This window comes from Amia ocellicauda, unplaced genomic scaffold, assembly GCF_036373705.1.
Source record: "Amia ocellicauda isolate fAmiCal2 unplaced genomic scaffold, fAmiCal2.hap1 HAP1_SCAFFOLD_101, whole genome shotgun sequence".
Classification (NCBI taxonomy): Eukaryota; Metazoa; Chordata; class Actinopteri; order Amiiformes; family Amiidae; genus Amia; species Amia ocellicauda.
In genome coordinates this window covers 108,923-127,532 of record NW_027102666.1, presented here as the reverse complement: position 1 = coordinate 127,532, position 18,610 = coordinate 108,923, and the positions used below count along the sequence as shown (strand labels likewise).

The 18,610-nt window shown below is 44.3% G+C and overlaps 3 non-coding genes across 3 annotated transcripts; all 3 read right to left on the bottom strand.

Moving 5' to 3' along the window:
* Positions 1-8,729: 8,729 nt before the first annotated feature.
* On the bottom strand, positions 8,730-8,802 carry trnav-aac (transfer RNA valine (anticodon AAC)). The gene has a single exon. It is a non-coding gene; the product is annotated as a tRNA-Val (tRNA).
* Positions 8,803-9,674: 872 nt separating this feature from the next.
* Positions 9,675-9,747, bottom strand: trnav-cac (transfer RNA valine (anticodon CAC)). Its single transcript has one exon. It is a non-coding gene; the product is annotated as a tRNA-Val (tRNA).
* Positions 9,748-11,276: 1,529 nt separating this feature from the next.
* Positions 11,277-11,349, bottom strand: trnav-aac (transfer RNA valine (anticodon AAC)). The gene has a single exon. It is a non-coding gene; the product is annotated as a tRNA-Val (tRNA).
* Positions 11,350-18,610: the final 7,261 nt, after the last annotated feature.

The following is an 18,610-nucleotide window of genomic DNA, read 5'->3' as shown; positions in this document are numbered from 1 at the left end:
TTATTAGTGCTAGTGACACTCTTCAACAAATCAAACATGTGTGAACCTTTGATCAGTTGTCCTTTAAAAACAAATTCACCCTGTTCATTCCAAGCCGTTACCCGCGGTTTCTGAACCATTTTGTGCAGGATATATTCTGCATGTCTTTTGCTTCTGGCCGGCATGTTTCTCAAAACATCCGTTACAACATCTCCCTCTGAACTCTCAACAGGTTCGGTCACCGCAACATCTTTATCAACCGTTCCCCCCGCATCAGCCCCAGAACCATTTTCTTGAGAGGCCATGGTTAAAGTTAAAACACCCTGTCTAACCAGACGGAGGTAGCGCTGTAACGTGTTGGTATACAACTGGGCTTTGGAATACTGATTTAAATCGGCCCTGGCCTGTATAGCTTTCATTTCAGAGTCCAGGTTGTTTTCGGCCGTTTGTCTAATGGGCTCTGGCCCGACAACATTTTTTCTCAGTTTCTCAAGCTGCTCCTGAGGGATCAAAAACATTTTCTGAGCATATTCCATTATTAACCCACTCTGGAAGCTAGAAGACTGGTTAGGAAAGGCACGGCTATGCTCAACAGCGGTCCTATAAAACCCCCGGTTTGATTAATCTTCTTTCTTTTTCTTTTAATAGAATACTTCTTATTAGCGATGATCTTGATAACCGCTTTTTGTTTTTTGAGTTTAGAATGTTGAGAAGGGGTTAGGGGTATATTACCGCGTAAGATGTTAAAAGCTATTTCACACAGGGTCTCGATCAAATCCGAGGGGGCCCCTGCCAGCACAGCTTTCCTATGGCGCGGGCTCCTCTCAAATAACATTTGCAAAAGCGGCAGATTTCTTTTAATCCGAACAGACATTCTTATTTATTTCCTTTTCTTTAGCACATAGACTGCCGGCCAATCGGGCGGGCACAAACCTGTTCTGAGGCGAAAGTCTTCTGGGGTTTGTGCTTTTAAGTCCGCAATCAAGTACCCGTAGGGTTTTTTGGTGGCATCCTCAAATGCCTCCAAAAAGAACTTGGTCTGGTTAGGGTACATTTGACGAGCCAAGACGGTGACCTGTAGTTTATCTCTGGGGTTTTTAAAAAGAATTATATAATTGGCATTTAAATTAATAGTGCGGCTTTTTTTACCTTGAAAAAATAGATTTTGAACTAAATAAATAATACTTTAATTCCTATGATGAGTGTACTTTGTGAAAGCTTTTTCCACTTCACTGTTGTCACCGGCCTGCTCCATCTGGTCATCAAGGATCACTAGGTTAGTTTGACCGGGCGGGAACAAGTCATCGCCACACAACGAGGCGGGGAGACCTTGCACAAATTTCAGATTATTTTTTTCCGAAGCCAAATCATCGTAGAGAGGTTGCCAGCAAGAGTAACACCACACTATGTTGTCAAGAGCTTGGGACACGGTTGCGTCCACATCTTCTATGATGTTCTTTATAAGATAGCTCTTCCCCGAATTGGAGGGACCGGCTATAATACAGGAGAAACGGTGTTGAAGTCTGTTATCAAAACCACCGCTAATATCCATAAGGCAGAGTGGTATAATCAGTCTTCAACACTCTTTTATTGTACACCACCCTGAATCGTTTGTTTAGTGATCTATTTTCCAACGTGTACCCCTTTTTATTGCGATAGATCTGATTTCCGGCTGTAATAATCTCACGAGGAGGCGCGTCTTTCTCGGTTAAAAAACTTTCTACCAGGGTCGTCAGAGACTTGATGTTAATGAGCTTGTTGTTACAATGGTTCAGAGTGAAACCCTTAACTTTCATACAGGTCTTACCCGCAGCCGTTCTGTATGCGTAAGTCTTAGGACCCCCTGAAACAAACTCCACTATGTGGTCCTGAGGATCTAGTTCGCTCGTTAACTCCCCAAGGTAGTCCCCGAGGGGAGGGACCCAATCCCCTGGCCTGGTGACAAAGATTACAGAGTCAGTATCATGATAGAGCGTGCGTTCCTGCAACTGATCCATTAAGTTGTACAGTTCAAGCCGGGCGTAAGCCGTGGTAAAAACCGCTATGAAAACATTAACGTTCCCCTGTTTGGTGGGGAAATCTTTAGGGGCCCTCCACTGGACCTGTGCCACGTGGTCATTTAAGAATTGAAAGTGTGATACTGCATGTTGTTTGGAAAACATAAATTCTATGAACAGTTCAGGGGTTTTAATCAAGGTTGTGTTTAGACGGTAATTTCTTTCCCCAAACTTACCCCACAGACTGTTTAAAATCAGTTTGGACATTTGTCTCTTGGCGGGGTTTACAGTTATGTTCCCCGGCTCTAGACGGATCCCTTCCTTTTCAAAATATTGCTGAACGTATCGCTCTTTGGCCGCGGAGTCAACACACCATGAGGGATAGCCCGATGCCTCCTGTTTCCCTTTCAGATGGGTCATAATGTAATCAGCAAAAAGAGTATCAGTTTTTTCAGAAAAATGCCAAACCTCATACACCTTACCGACTCTGTAACCTTTCTCCACCGCCTTGTCAAGCTCAATGCTACACCAGACACCCGTCAGCGCTCTCTCTTCATCACTGTGCAGACAAGAGGTAGTTTGATTTTCAGTTTCCACACACGTTCTACAAAGTGGGAACATCAATTTTCCCGAACACCTGTAAGGCAACACGGGTAAGAACAGCTCGCGAGGAGGGTACATGGTGACTTTGATCAAACGAAAGTAATGTCCGATTTCGAGAAAGTCACGATAAACAATGGTTGGACGCCCCACCGGGTACATTTTGGTCTTGTTGACATAAGGGTACAGACTGGTGAAATCATAGTAATCTACTCTCTCACCCTCCTTTACCTCATAATGTAAACAGAGGGCATTGGTACAACCCCCAAATAACGCATCCCGGGGCTCTAGACATTCAGGAAAGTCCAAGGTTTCCATAAACCGTTATACCCCCGCATCCTGTTGCTTCAGGGTCGTCCACTCGTGTTCCCAAATCACCAGCATGTTCAAACCATAGGTGTTTTTTAAAGTTTCAATTCGTTTCTGGAAATCATAGTACATATCACCGCAGAGTTTTAGTGTTACGGGGTTAAAGGTGTTTGGGTCGAAGCACTGAGGACAGCCATGGTAAATACAACCGGCAAACTCATAAGCGGTACGCCGCCCGGACACGTCGCTAAAACCGTCTAAGTAGTAAGGCCCCATTTTTACTTCCCCTTGATTTAAAGCATGTCTGATGAAGATGTTATCCCGGGCACTCAGGTATTCCACCCACTGTATGGAGACAGTCGAAAAGTTCTTTTGTCTAGCACGATAGTTGTCAGAAGTGGTGACCGCTATAGTGTTTTTCTGCAAGAAATTGGACCGATACATTTTCATGCAGAGAGACGCTATGGTCACACTTTGCAAAGGGTTGAGACCCGATGTGTTGATAACCTCGGCGCAGAAACGCACACAGGCTTCTTTAAGGATCACCACATCATTTTTACAATAAGCGGCCATCTCTTCTCGGAAATCAAAAACACCTCCCTTAACCGTATTGTACCATTTAAAGAATTCCTCCCTCTCATGAGACATCATAGTATCAACCCCATAATAAGAGGCGGGCGGGTAGGACCCTTGATAATTTTGAGTGTCCTTAGTATTAAAAAAATGGCAGAACCAACCTTTCTTCTGAGCCTCAAAACCCAGAGCCTTAGGCAAAGCGCTCAATTTCATGGGGAGGAAATTTAACAAGTCTATGTAACGTTAGTTGAAAGCTTCGTCGGTGAAACACATGATCTTGCTACCCTGAGCTATTATTTTTGGGGTCACCCCATTTTCCACCAGATACTTCATCAAAATGTAAGAATCATAACCCTTAGCATTGTGGGCAATAAATGTGTAATTGAGGTATTTTGGACCTCGATACCGCGTAAAGAAATCCCTGACACAACTCTCACCGCTAGCTGACCACTCACGATCCAACATGTCAATACAGTGTATATAATTAGCAACGTGGACCCCGTTTTCTTGCCGGCATTCAAAATCAAAAAAGACATACCAGTTGTGCGGCGGCTCCTTTTTAACCGGCTGAATAAAGCACTGGTGTTCGGACCCCGGGGTTAAATCAGCATTACAGATCCTGCATCTCGGCTCCAGACATTTGTGTGGTTTAACCTCATGAAAACGGTACTGGAGGCAACACTGCGGGCAACATTTAGTTTGATCACAATAACTCCATTTTTTAACCCCTCTCAGCAGCGGCCCTCTGTACCTTATGTTCGGAAAAACAGAACGCTGAGAGACAAATCCTTAAGCAATCTTTACATCGGATGGTAGGGGCCAAACCCTTACGACATTGCGGATTGAAACAGACATTACAGTAACCGTCACATCGGTGCTTAAGCTTATCATTGAAGGCCTTATAACACCAATGACAAACATACGAACAACCCAAAAAAGCCGTCAAACTCTTTATTCCAAAGTAATGACTATCACTTAGGAAGAGAAACAGTGTCTGTGTATGGGTTTCAGGATGTGTCTGAAATTTCACAAATACTTCCTTTACCTCACAACGGTACCACACAACAATTTTTAAAGACAACAACTCCTCAAACTTGGTGATGTCTGAAAAGGCAACCATCTGTTGAGAGTTTAAGCCGGCCCTCTGATGAAGCATTAAAGCCTCTTGCAGAGCTTGGGGTTCAGGCATGTCGGGGGTGAGTAGTTTTATTAAACTGTAAGCAAAACAGAGCTTATTGTCCCCACTGGATCTCACCACTAATTGCCTGAGCTTGGTCCTAATTATGTCGTTCTTCAAGCATTTCGACAGTCTTCTAAGCGCCCCACCCTCAGGGTTACGAACCACATTCATTACCAGAGACAGACTTTCATCAGCTAAGATGGCTGCGTTACTTTGCAATAACGCTTCGATTTTAGCCAGACATCTAAATTATCTCCACTCAGCATTACAGATAGGTTGCTAAACAAATCATCCCCTCTGAGTTCTAACTGTACAACATCTCGAGGTCTGACCCTTTCAGCAACCTGTTCAAGCATTTTCTGCAAGGCCTCGTGTATGTTGACAAATATTTCTGCATAATTGTCACAATTTAAAAGTTCTGCAAAATTAAAACGCTGAATCATTTCAAAATTGTTATAGGCCGGTCTATCTATAATCACGGGATCACTGGTACTTTTGGACACATCATCATTTTGAACAAAGCCTTCACCCCCTACATTCTCACAGAGCATGTCCTCCACAGCCTTATCAGTCTCAGAACCCTCCACATTCCGAACACCCCCACTGCTGACATCTACAAAACCCCCTTTTTGAGGAGGCTCATTTAAAGCCTGTAAAAGTCCTTCAAAGATATCCAACCGGTTAATGTCAAGACCCTCCTCTATAGTGATGGCTGCTTCTGCCGCCATCCTGTGTTCTAATTGTCTCAAATCATTTATAATAGGGGCAGAATTTGGTCGGGGTAGCTCCTCCAAAGCCTCCACCATTTCAAACAAATCGGGGTGAACTAGGGGGTGAACCTCTATAAGCGCTACCGGTGGGAGGTGGTTATTTAGATCATTGACCATCTGTAACAGGTCGGGGTTCACCGGTAAGTCTGTTAATTCACATTCTATCGGTGGTAATTGGGGGTTATTTAAATCATTTATCATTTGTAATAGTTCCAGGTTCATTGGGACATCAGAGGAGTTCACAACAGGGCCGGGGATGTTCTCTCGGGAAGGTCTTTTTGGGGCCCTAGCTTGTTCATAATCCTTTAGTTTGTGAGTTCTTTTACCAAGTCAGGACATTTTTTAATTTATTTTTTATTTTTCCAACAACCCACAATAGTAAGGCGTTTTGTGTCTATTAAAACATTAAATACGGTACAATTCGTTAGTAAGGGTATTAACAAGGATGTTTTGGCTCTCTATCACCAGGTTTTGCCCCACTAACACAAGTCTTTGATTTTGTAACAAAGTATGTAGCAACTCATGCCGACCTTCAGGATGTAGCTCCGGGGGCTGGTGGCCTGGCTCAGCTTCAAAGGATGGTCGCTCCGGTAAATCTCGGTCGAAGGAGGCAGGGAGCGAGCGTATACTCATGGACGGAGACCAAGAAGGCCTTTGCGGTGACACCCTGGCCAAGCGCGGGGTACTGTTCCGCGTTTCTGTAGCCAAGAAACGGGTCTGGGGGGACGATGTTGAAACCAGGCCGTCGTTGGGTGGTGTGTCAGCCCTGACTGACGGCGACCCCTGAGGTTGTTGGATGCCTGTATTTGTTCCGCCCGACAATGCGGCGGGCTGAATCTGGGGTGTTGAATTACTCCCAGAAGGCTGTGGCCTGAGTAGATGTTGGGGGGTCTCCAAGACCACCGTGGGGGATCCTCTCGGTGATCTCACCGGGGAAGATGTTTGATCCCACTTAGACGGGGTAATTGTCCTCAATAGCTCATTCACAGAATGACTATCCCAAGAGTCTTGGGAAGAATAAAAATATACATTACATTTACATCTTTAAACGGTGACAGAAATCAAACTTAAAACAACATGTCCAGGACATTCAAAACCTTTAGCTTTTTTAGACCTTTGAAAATAGCCTTAGACATTCACTACAACGCCTTATTATTTACAGACAATATATTTATTAGGACTTGATAATAAATGTAAAACAGAGAAGCCGCTGTAAATAAACTGTTTCTTAAATGTTTCTTTAAAAACTGTAATATTGTTAATAAAACACACACACACACAACAACATTTCATTTTTAATCGAACCTTCCAAGTGTAAACGCTTCCTGATCCCGGGACTTCCTGTTTCACAAACGTTTTCACGATCTGTTTAAATATTAAATACAATGAACACCTTCAAGCCTTTTCCTACAACCACTTTAAAACAGAAGTATAATAGCGGGATATAAGCCAAACAACTTACTAAACCCTTTCGGACGGCTTTACTTCCTAACCAGACGGTACAGCAATCGGTCATTTCTAAACACGTTCCCCAGAAACAAGCCTAGACCTGTCCGGACTTCTAAAGATCTTTCCCAGAACCCCCCGCCCTACAGGAAACGGTCACCCATCGCTTAAATATTAGCCCTCAACGGGCAAAAAAGCCCTTTTAAAAACATTAAAGTTTGAAAGATCTTACTTACCTCCACAGAATAATCGTTTCTTATGTTTTTCGGCTGGTTTAGCTTTTTGCACCGCTGTGAAGGTAAGAGACATGTTTAACCTTTAACCACACCGCTTTATAAAAAGCTTTAACCTCTTACAGGCTGCAGATATATACTCACAGCTATCAGATACCGGGGCTGACGGCCTTTCAGATTCTTGAAAGGTTACGGTTCTCGAAGGTAAAACGAAACAAGCCCTCGATGTGGAAGGCCTTTCGTTGTCTCGAACCACGTTTCTTAATACTGTTAGACAGGATAATTTTTTTAAATTAACAAAACTGGACTCAAACATCTTACAGAAACGTTATACAAACAAACAGGGGTTTAGTTCTTACCCGGTCGGCAGACAGCCTGTCTAGGGACAACCACTTCTCTTGGTCGATCCTCGGAGACATTAATCACAGGCCTTTCGATAGTTTCTGTGTAATTAAAGAGACCGGCATTAATATATATTAAAACGTTTTCATAACTCTAATGAGCCGCTTCAAAACCACACACACCCATGCATAAGAACCCATGAGCGCAAACACAAAAATCTTACCGTCGTTGTTCCAGATGATCTCCTCAGCGTTGGGAATTAACTCCTGTTGACTGGCTGAAAAATAATTTTACAGAACTTAAAACAGATGTTATAGCCTTATTTACAATACATGCACACAACACGCTCTGAGTCAATGAAAATAATCTGAAGACTTGCCTAAAAACTCGTTTAAATCGAATCGCTGATGTTGTTTCCGGACATTGTTGATCTTTAGTCTTAAATCGAAAGGTCAGTGTGAGTCTGTCGAGCTGAAGACCAGACCTTCATACTTATACTGATGGCCACATGCCGGATCTGCTTGTAAGGCATTGTTCTGGTCTGGCCTTTGTGCCACCCTGTTACCAATTAACATATCAAAACCAACCAATAAAATGACACTGCATCAAATTTCAAATAGAAACCAAGATGGAGACGATCTCTCTCCTCTCTACTCTAAACTTTTATTAGAACCTTTTGGTCTCTCAAAAAAACATTTTTAAGCATCAAGACCTATAGTCAACAACCACTAAGAATATTTCAGGCCTTTATAAGCGCTAAAAAACAACCTGAGCCTAGAAAATAACTATAAAGATCAAAAATAACTAGCGCTTTTACAGTGATTTTTTTATTTATTTTTTATAGCGATGCTTTGTTTGGTATTAAACAAGTCACAAACTACTCAGAACAGCGTTTATCCCCGCAAAAGAGATATTTGGGTTTATTTTACAAAGCTTATAAATTATATAGGTTAAAAGTATTCTGAATGTTTTGATATCACACGCCATACCTACTGTTGTCTTCTACACCTTACGGTAGCAACAAATCTAACTACTGCTTTACTTTAACAATAATAATGACGGCGACCACGATGACAACAAGAACAACAACAACAACAACAACAACAACAACATCATCATCATCATCATCATCAGATTTTAATTAAAAGTGGCTACACCAGCGTTTACAATTTCAACCTGTCGACGGACGGACGCTCTGAGTGCATCGATTACGGGCACTCCAATGAAGAAAAGACACCCACCGCCTCCGGGGAACCACGAGGGCAAGCATGACGAAAAGGGCCAGCCCACAGTAGGCTGTTTCCGCCCGGTTTCGAACCGGGGACCTTTCGCGCGTTAGGCGAACGTGATAACCGCTACACTACGGAAACTGACACCGCTGCCTCTTGCTTCAAATGGTTACCGTTAAAGCCTGCTGGTAAAACGGGCTCAGGTGTTTCAGGTCGGCTAGGCTGTGAGATGTCGTCTGAAGTGCGGCGAAAGGATGCCATTTTCACTGACCTGTTTGGCATTGCTAAAGGGCACATCAGGACACTTCGGAAACTCTTTTAAAGGCAGGACGCCCTGCGCTCTGACAGTGCCTGCACTTAGCCCAACAAGGTGATGCTGAATGGCTTGTTCAAACGTCTGGTGGTCTTCCTTCACCACCAGACTATCAGAGCTATTTTGCCTTCTACACCTTACGGTAGCAACAAATCTAACTACTGCTTTACTTTAACATTAATAATGACGGCGACTACGACGACAACAAGAATAACAACAACAACATCATCATCATCAGATTTTAATTAAAAGTGGCTACACCAGCGTTTACAATTTCAACCTGTCGACGGACGGACGCTCTGAGTGCACCGATTTCGGGACACTTCGGAAACTCTTTCAAAGGCAGGACGACCTGCGCTCTGACAGTGCCTGCGTTTAGCCCAACAAGGTGATGCTGAATGGCTTGTTCAAACGGCTGGTGGTCTTCCGTCACCACCAGACTATCAGAGCTATACTGCGCCTTCAACTAGATAAGAGTAACAGCAATGTCGCCGATCCTGCTACGGTCGTATTGTAACAGCAACAACATGTATCGATTTTAAAAGTGTCAGTTCCAGTGCCTCACAAAGCTACCCTTCTGCGATCGTTTGTTCTCAAGGTCAGGATTTCTTGCCACTCCGAGGAAGAGAAAACGACGGCCGGCCTTGGAGCAGAGAGATGGCGACGGGTAACACGGCACTGGCACGCGTGCACCGCGGGTTGTTTCCGCCCGGTTTCGAACCAGGGACCTTTCGCGTGTGAGGCGCACGTGATAGCCACTACACTACGGAAACCGACCCGTCCTGGTGTTTCAAATGGCTCCCATCGAAGCCGGCTGGTAAAACGCGCACAGGGGTTTCCCGTGGGCCAGCCTGTGAGATAAAGGTTTCTATTTTCACTGACCTATTTTGCATTGCTCAAGGGCACATCAGGACACTTTGGAAACTCTTTCAAAGGAAGAACGCCCTGAGCTATGACAAGACTTACACTTACCCCAACATGGTGATGCTCAATGGCTTGTTCAAACAGCTGCTGCTCGTCTTGTGCCACCATCAGACAATCACAGAGCTATTGTGCCTTCTACACCTTACGGTAGCTACAAATCTAACAACTGCTTTACTTTAACAATAATAATGACGGCGACCACGACGACAACAAGAAAAACAAGAACAACAACAACAACAAGAACAAGAACAAGAACAACAACATCATCATCATCATCATCATATTTTAATTAAAAGTGGCTACACCAGCGTTTACAATTTCAACCTGTCGACGGACGGACGCTCTGAGTGCACCGATTTCGGGACACTTAGGAAACTCTATCAAAGGCAGGTCGCCCTGCGCTCTGACAGTGCCTGCACTTAGCCCAACAAGGTGATGCTGAATGGCTTGTTCAAACGGCTGGAGGTCTTCCGTCACCACCAGACTATCAGAGCTATACTGCGCCTTCGACTACATAAGAGTAACAGCAATGTCGCTGATCCTGCTACGGTCGTATTGTAACAGCTACAACATGTATCGATTTTAAAAGTGTGAGTTCCAGCGCCTCGCAAAGCTACCCTTCTGCGATCGTTTGTTTTTAAGGTCAGGATTTCTTGCCACTCCGAGGAAGAGAAAACGACGGCCGGCCTTGGGGCAGAGAGAAGGCGACGGGTAACATGGCACTGGCACGCGTGCACCGGGGGTTGTTTCCGCCCGGTTTCGAACCGGGGACCTTTCGCGTGTGAGGCAAACGTGATAGCCACTACACTACGGAAAACAACCGGTCCTGGTGTTTCGAATGGCTTCCATCGAAGCAGGCTGATAAAACGCGCACAGGCGTTTCCCGTGGGCCAGCCTGTGAGATAAAGGTTTCTATTTTCACTGACCTATATTGCATTGCTAAAGGGCACATCAGGACACTTTGGAAACTCTTTCAAAGGCAGGACGCCCTGCGCTCTGACAGTGCCTGCACTTAGCCCAACAAGGTGATGCTGAATGGCTTGTTCAAACGTCTGGTGGTCTTCCTTCACCACCAGACTATCAGAGCTATTGTGCCTTCTACACCTTACGGTAGCAACAAATCTAACTACTGCTTTACTTTAACAATAATAATGACGGCGACTACGACGACAACAAGAACAACAACAACAACAACATCATCATCATCATCATCAGATTTTAATTAAAAGTGGCTACACCAGCGTTTACAATTTCAACCTGTCGACGGACGGACGCTCTGAGAGCACCGATTTCGGGCACTCCAATGAAGAAAAGCCACCCACCGCCTGCGGGGAACCACGAGGGCAAGCAGGACGAAAAGGGCCGGCCCACAGCAGGCTGTTTCCGCCCGGTTTCGAACCGGGGACCTTTCGCGCGTTAGGCGAATGTGATAACCGCTACACTACGGAAACTGACAACGCCACCTCTTGCTTCAAACGGTTACCGTAGGAGCCTGCTGGTAAAACGGGCTCAGGCGTTTCAGGTCGGCTAGACTGTGAGATGGCGTCTGAAGTGCCGCGAAATGATGCCATTTTCACAGACCTGTTTGGCATTGCTAAAGGGCACATCAGGACACTTCGGAAACTCTTTCAAAGGCAGGACGCCCTGCGCTCTGACAGTGCCTGCACTTAACCCAACAAGGTGATGCTGAATGGCTTGTTCAAACGGCTGGTGGTCTTCCGTCACCACCAGACTATGAGAGCTATACTGCGCCTTCAACTACATAAGAGTAGATAGTAGGGTTTTTTGGGCGCGGCCTATTTTGTTATGACGTATGCCCTAAGCTTATTAATATTCCTACGTCATAATTGGGGGGCGTGATTTTAGGTAGAGTTATTTCCTTAATTATTCCTACCTCATATCCGTCAGAAAGTGTACACCCATAAAACCCTGAACAACAAGGCCACCCATAAATACCCCCACCCCTCTGAAGGCAACGCCCCGAAACTCTCCTCTCTATTTAAGAACCCGCGCTTCTTTTAGGCAATACCTCTTTAATTCTCAGCTTCTGAAACATCCCGCTTCTTCAACATGTCCAGCGACATCAACATGAAACCCCGCAAGAAACAATCCCGGGCAAGGGTTCCTGTACTCACCAATTTGAAGATTGAACGCTCCTGGGTGTTGTTCTGGGGGGCTCGACGGGGTTACCGCTTTAAAAGGGATCCCAGCTATGTTGGAGTGGAGCTTCTTGCTTTGGGAGAGAAGGAGGGTACGTTGGAACCTTTTGAGACGGTAATTGAATACTCTTATGAGGACTGGTTGAAGGTGATGGCCTGGAGAGATCTGGGGCTTGTGGATAAGACTCTAGAAGGCTTGCAAGAGGGTCCAAGAGAATGCGAAATGGAGTCTCCGACTCAGGGTTTTGAAAGGTGTGAATGGGAAAGCTTGCAGAACTACGACAGACGACGTGTGGGGTTTTGGAGGGGGGTCTGACGGCTCAGGGGCTACTCTCTTCTAAGAGGGCGGTGTGTCGTGACGTAGTGAAGAGATAGGATAAAAGGTGCAACAATTCATTCATGGTTTAAAATTAAAGAGAATGTCTTACCCGAAAGCTGCGGACGTCGACAGGCTCTACAGGCCTCTTCAAACCCGGGATCACCCCTGGTTCTATTCCCCAGATTTTGTATACACTCTGGAACCCTTTGACTGTGGTTACTCTCCAAGACCTCAGACCCCGGTCCCTCAGGACGAAACAACATGCGGTGCGATGGATGTCCAAATGAGTCTCGGGGATCCCCAGCCTCTGGAGCTCATGGAGGGCCTCGATTTTGCCGAACTGTCTACCGTCTGTGCGTCTCAGGAGGGGGTCAGTCCAATGGATGGAGAAACACCCCACAAACCACCAGGCGACCCAATGAGCATCGGACTGTCCCGGGGGCGTGATGAAGACGCAGGATTTATGCCCGGGGTATGTGACCAAGTAAGCAGAGTGGTTAAAAGCACCCTGGTGTATATTCTGAGTGCTCTCATCGACCGAGCTCTGAAAGAAGTCTGTCGGGGGTGTGAAGTGAATCACCCCAGTCAGTTGAGACACAGTTGTTTGTTTGAACCAGACCGTTACTATTTCCTGTTCTATTTCAATGTGTTTTACAGAAGACTGAACAAACCGTGGCTGAAACCGGCACTAATCAAGGCGCTCTCTTACTCCCACATACATGTCACTGTGGGACAAGTCCAGAAAATCATAGATGAGATTTTGCTGGAGCTGAAAAAGGAGCCGTTTATAATAGAGAAACTTGGGCAGCTGCTCAATGACCTGGATGAGCCGAGTAGAAAAACCGCTGGCAAGCTAAAAGCTTATTTCTTCCGTAAAGAAGTTAAAGCTGGGGGCAGCGACGAAGAATTCGACATCTACGCCACTGATTCAGACTCTGACCTGAACTAAGGGACTTTGAACATGGGGAATGTTCTGGACTGCTTCTGCAACTGGTTCTGTCATCAACACTCTGCAGCTAACCTGAGAGCGCTATTACACCATGTGCTTGACAGAAAAGTAGCCAACGCGAGCCTTTTCTCTACAGATTTAACCATCGATGAGGATCAACTTTCAAACCTGGAAAAGTGAATGGCTGCTGTAACAAAGACCGGGGGGTACGAACACTGGGATGAAGGGCTCAAGGGGGCCAAGAATGATATTAGGCCATTTCATCAACATCTGTATGACCTTTTACTGAGCATGTTTAATACACCTCTGTTTACTTTTAAAATAGGTCATATTGTTGTTTTATTTACATATGTAACTGAGGTGTGTGCCTACAAGATAAAGAAACAGGTATATTTGTTGATATAGATCAAGTAACCAATCATCTGATTTCTTTTTGTCTGGACCGTAGAAAAAATTGTTGTGTATGTTATACTTTTCTCAAATGTCTAAAAAGGGGTATCTGCTCTCCTGAAGTTGAATAAAAAACCTTGTATAAAAACTTTGCGCATAGTGTGGGTCTGTGTGGTTATTTGACAGAATGACTCGGCAAGCTCCCCAAATGCAGGAACTATACTACAACCCAGCCAAGATTGGGGGTTTGGCGGGTAAGAAGGGTTTTCAAAGAGGACTCGCTGAGGCCGGAGTGAAGGTTAATGATGTGGTTGTTTCAGAATGGTTACGGGAACAAGACGCCTATACCTTACATAAACCTCTCAGGATTAACTTTAAAAGAAACCGCGTATATGCAACTGACATAGATTCACAATGGCAAATGGATCTAGTCGATATGTCAAATTTATCAAAACATAACAATGGTCACAAATTGATGTTGATGTGTATCGATGTGTTATCAAAATATGCCTGGGCTCGCATTCTACATAATAAAACAGGTCGGGCGGTGACAAGGGCCTTTGAGGATATATTGTCCCAGGGTCGATGTCCTAAAAAACTGCAGACTGATAAAGGAAAAGAGTTTCTCAACAGAGAATTTCAGAATCTACTGAAGAGACACAAAATACATCATTTCACCACTGGTAATGAGCTTAGGGCATCGGTAGTGGAGAGGTTTAACCGCACCATAAAGACCAAAATGTGGAGATATTTTACAGCGGTCAACACGTTCAAGTATTTTGATAAAGTTCAGGATTTTATCGATGCTTACAACCAAGGGTATCACACCAGTATTAAAATGAAGCCTATAGATGTTGATCAAAGTAATTCTTTTAAGGTCTATAAAAAATTATACGGACCATTTATTAAGAAGGGAAAAACTACTTATTAGTTCAACATCGGTGATGTGGTTCGCGTTTCAAAGCTAAGGAGTACTTTTGCCAAAGGTTATGAACAAACATTTTCTGACGAATATTTTACAGTTACCGAACAGTTGGCTAGAGACCCCCCCGTGTACCGGTTAAAAGACTATGACAGGGAGGATATAGAAGGAACGTTTTACGAAGCCGAGTTACAAAAAATTATTGTGGGTAAAGACAGTGTATACAGAGTTGAAAAGATATTAGCTGAAAAAACCCAGAACCGGAAAAAATATGTGTTGATGAAATGGCTTGGATGGCCTGAAAAGTTCAATAGTTGGGTCCCGGAACAACAGGTTTGCGATATTCAATCCTTATAACAACATGCCCGCGGGTGTGTTGGGGGCATTACTTTCGATTCTCAAGATGGAATCAGGAGGCTTCTACGTGACTCTACCCAGTAATGCCTCTCTCGATATATATCCTAAAAATGAAATATCCAGTTACACGGTACAATTTGGAAAATCTATAGATCTAAGGGTGTCGTGGGAAGTGGGGTTGGCGGAAATACAGTATCCTTACACTTGGGCTGTTTTACAAGATAAGGATGCCACCTTCGCCATTTTTGATGATGTTAAAAAGAGTCAATGGACATTCACGATACAAGGAGGTTATTATGACAATGTGGATAAAATATTAGATGAGATGCATAAACAGTTCTCAGAAGGCACCCCCAACATCAAGCTATATTACAACCCTATTAAAAACAGAGTGTACAAGGTGTCAAAACCAGGTATTAGCATTCAAACCAGCGGCCAACTGGGGCGTATATTTGGGTTCTATTCTGACACAGAGAGCAGGTTCTCAGAAGTGGTGGGGCGGCTTTTACACTCTTTATGTGTATACGGATATCATAACCCACCAGAGGGTCGGGGATAGTTATGTCCCCCTTTTGAGAAATGTACTTATTAAAGGTAAAAGCAATGACATGGTCACAATTACTTATGACAAACCACACTACGTACCAGTCTCAAAGACCCACTTTGACAACATCACGATCGAAGTAAAATTGGATCAGAATATCAACGTACCCTTCCGCATCGGTAAAGTTAATGTCAAACTACATTTTCGACCCCTGAAACAGTGTGTACATTATTAAAATGGCTACCTCGAGGGGTTATGTAGATCCTAGCGCCTATGTGGATTATTACAAGATGCAAGATGGAACGGCTTGCCCGGTATTGTAGGAGCCCCCACAATGTATGGCGCCAGTCTAGGAGGACTCTTTCGTGGTCTCTTTAGAATGGCCATACCCCTGCTTAAGAGAGGCTTTGCTATAGCCAGACCCCACTTGAAATCAGCGGCTAAAAATATTGTTAGTGACGTGTTCACCAATGTTATGAACCGGGCAGCTAGCCATGAGCATCAGGAGGGTTCGGGTCTCATGGTAATGGCGAGGAGGGGGGGTAAAAGAAGAAACAGCATGTGTCCACCAGGGGGCGACAAAGATCCGTGGCTAACAAAAAACGAAGAATCTCTCATTCTCCAACATATCGTGGAAACACTCGGAGAAGGAAGCAGCACAAGAAAAAACCTGCAAAAAGAAAGTCTCAAAGAAAGAAAAATAGAGCCTCAGGATACATCTTTTAAACATGTCTTTTGTCCACAGTCTATCGGAAGAATGCGTCAAATCAGAACTGGATCTGTTTACAGTTCCATACACTCAAACGAGTATAGATAAGAGCATATATGTAGAGATTCCCCCTCTTTCTGCAATTTCAGACACGGCCCCTCTGGAGTTTTTTATAGCTGGCAATGGCGAGGATTATATTGATTTGAATAACACATTTATTTTAATGAACTGTAAAGTGACTGATGAGGATGGCGATGCAATCGAGAAGACGACCAACGATGGGGTCATCAATTACCCGGTGGCCACCATGTTTACACAGGTGAATGTGACCCTGGGAGATCGGCTCATTAGTCAAAGCAGCAATACTTACCCCTATAGAGCCATGATGGAGTGTATACTTAATTATAGTGAGGAGACCCTAAGCAAACAGTTCAGCCCCGGCCTTTTCTTCAAAGACATCCCGGAAGCTATGGACGACAAGGATCCAGAGGGACTCAATAAGGGTTTGCAAAAAAGAACGGCCTCTTCAACAGAAGGGAGGACCTTTGAGCTAATGGGGCATATCCATGCAGACATATTTTTCCAAGAAAAACTCATGCTCAACGGGGTAGACATTAAAATTAAAATGATCCGTAGTAAAAGTGCTTTTTGTCTGATGACCCCTGATACTGAAAAATATAAACTGACCATATTATCGGCCTCGCTGTTTGTGAAAAAAGTGTCCGTCTCCCCGGCGGTTAAACTAGGACACGCGCAGGCGTTAATGACGGCAAACGCCAAGTACCCGATCGAAAGAGTCTATATGAAAGTCCACAGTATCCCCGCAGGGACACGGGTGATGAACCAGGAAAATCTGTTTCTAGGACAGCTCCCAAAACAGGTTATTATAGGTCTCGAAGATAATGATGCATTTACCGGGGTTTACAACAAGAACCCCTTTAACTTTAAACATTATAACGCGGAATTTATAGCGTTGTACGTCGATGGTGTGCAGGTTCCATCCAGACCTTTTCAACCTGACTTTGAAAACGGCAATGCGGTTCGTGAATATGACAGTCTAGTACTAGCTACGGGTCGCCATCTCAAGGATCAAACTCTGCTGATCGATCGCCGGGAATACTGCAGCGGTTACACCCTGTACGGTTTCAACCTGACCCCTGACGAAGAGTGTGGACAACATTTTTCACTGATGAAGACGGGCAATATGCGTTTGGAGATGCGTTTCAAGCAGCCTCTACCACGCACTGTAAATATGGTCGTGTATGCAGTGTTTGACAACATTATTGAGGTGAATCAGAGGAGAAACGTTATGTATGATTATTATTAAAATGAACACCAGAGAGCTCAACCACATCATGAATGCCCTGGCCGGCTCACGGAAACTGTTTCAAGGAGTCTACGCCTGCGATCAGCTGCCTAAATTTAAGATCAAGAATTTACCTGCAATGTACATAATCAACACACACCCTAAAAATATGCCCGGAGAACATTGGCTGGCTATTTATCTAAGGGAGGACCACCGTGGTGAATTTTTTGATTCCTATGCAAACCCCCCGGATTTCAGACCTTTCCCTCGGAAGATCAATAACTTTCTGCTCAACAACTGTCAAGAAACCATTTACAGCGGTCGTCAAGTACAAAGTCTTCAGACCTTCACTTGTGGTCAACACTGTGTGTTTTTCTTATATCATAGATCTAAAGGAAGGTCATACCCCGATATTATGGCCTTGTACAGTGAGGATTTAGGCCAAAATGATAAAAAAGTGGCAGAGTTTGTCAGGACACTGTGGACCCCCCCTTATAACACAATGACTTACGACCCTAGCCAGCCGTGTATACAGATGGGGTGTTCTTGTGAGGATTTTAAAAGATGTCATGCGTGTTAAGGTGAAAAAATAATGAAAACAGCCTTTGAATCATTAGTTTTGTTTTTATTCAACACAATTCTTATACAAAGCAGGGGTTATGGTATAAATAAATGTACAACATTTGAAAAATAAAAAATAAAAATAAAAAATTGTTTGTCGGGTCATTATTTACAGGGGAGACAAATAAAAACATGAGATTAATAAGCTTCCCAACGATGGATAGATCCTGAGGATGGTCGCTCAGCACGGTCAGAGTAATGAGATATCGGAGTCAGATCAGGCTCCACCTCTTTACACAGACGGATTTTTTGTCGCGTTTCCTGGTTAGGAACTGTTGATTGGGGCATGTTCAGACAGGCCATCGCCTGTAGGAAAGCATTCCAGCCTACAGGTCGGCGACTATCGGGTACCTTATTAGTGCTAGTGACACTCTTCAACAAATCAAACATGTGTGAACCTTTGATCAGTTGTCCTTTAAAAACAAATTCACCCTGT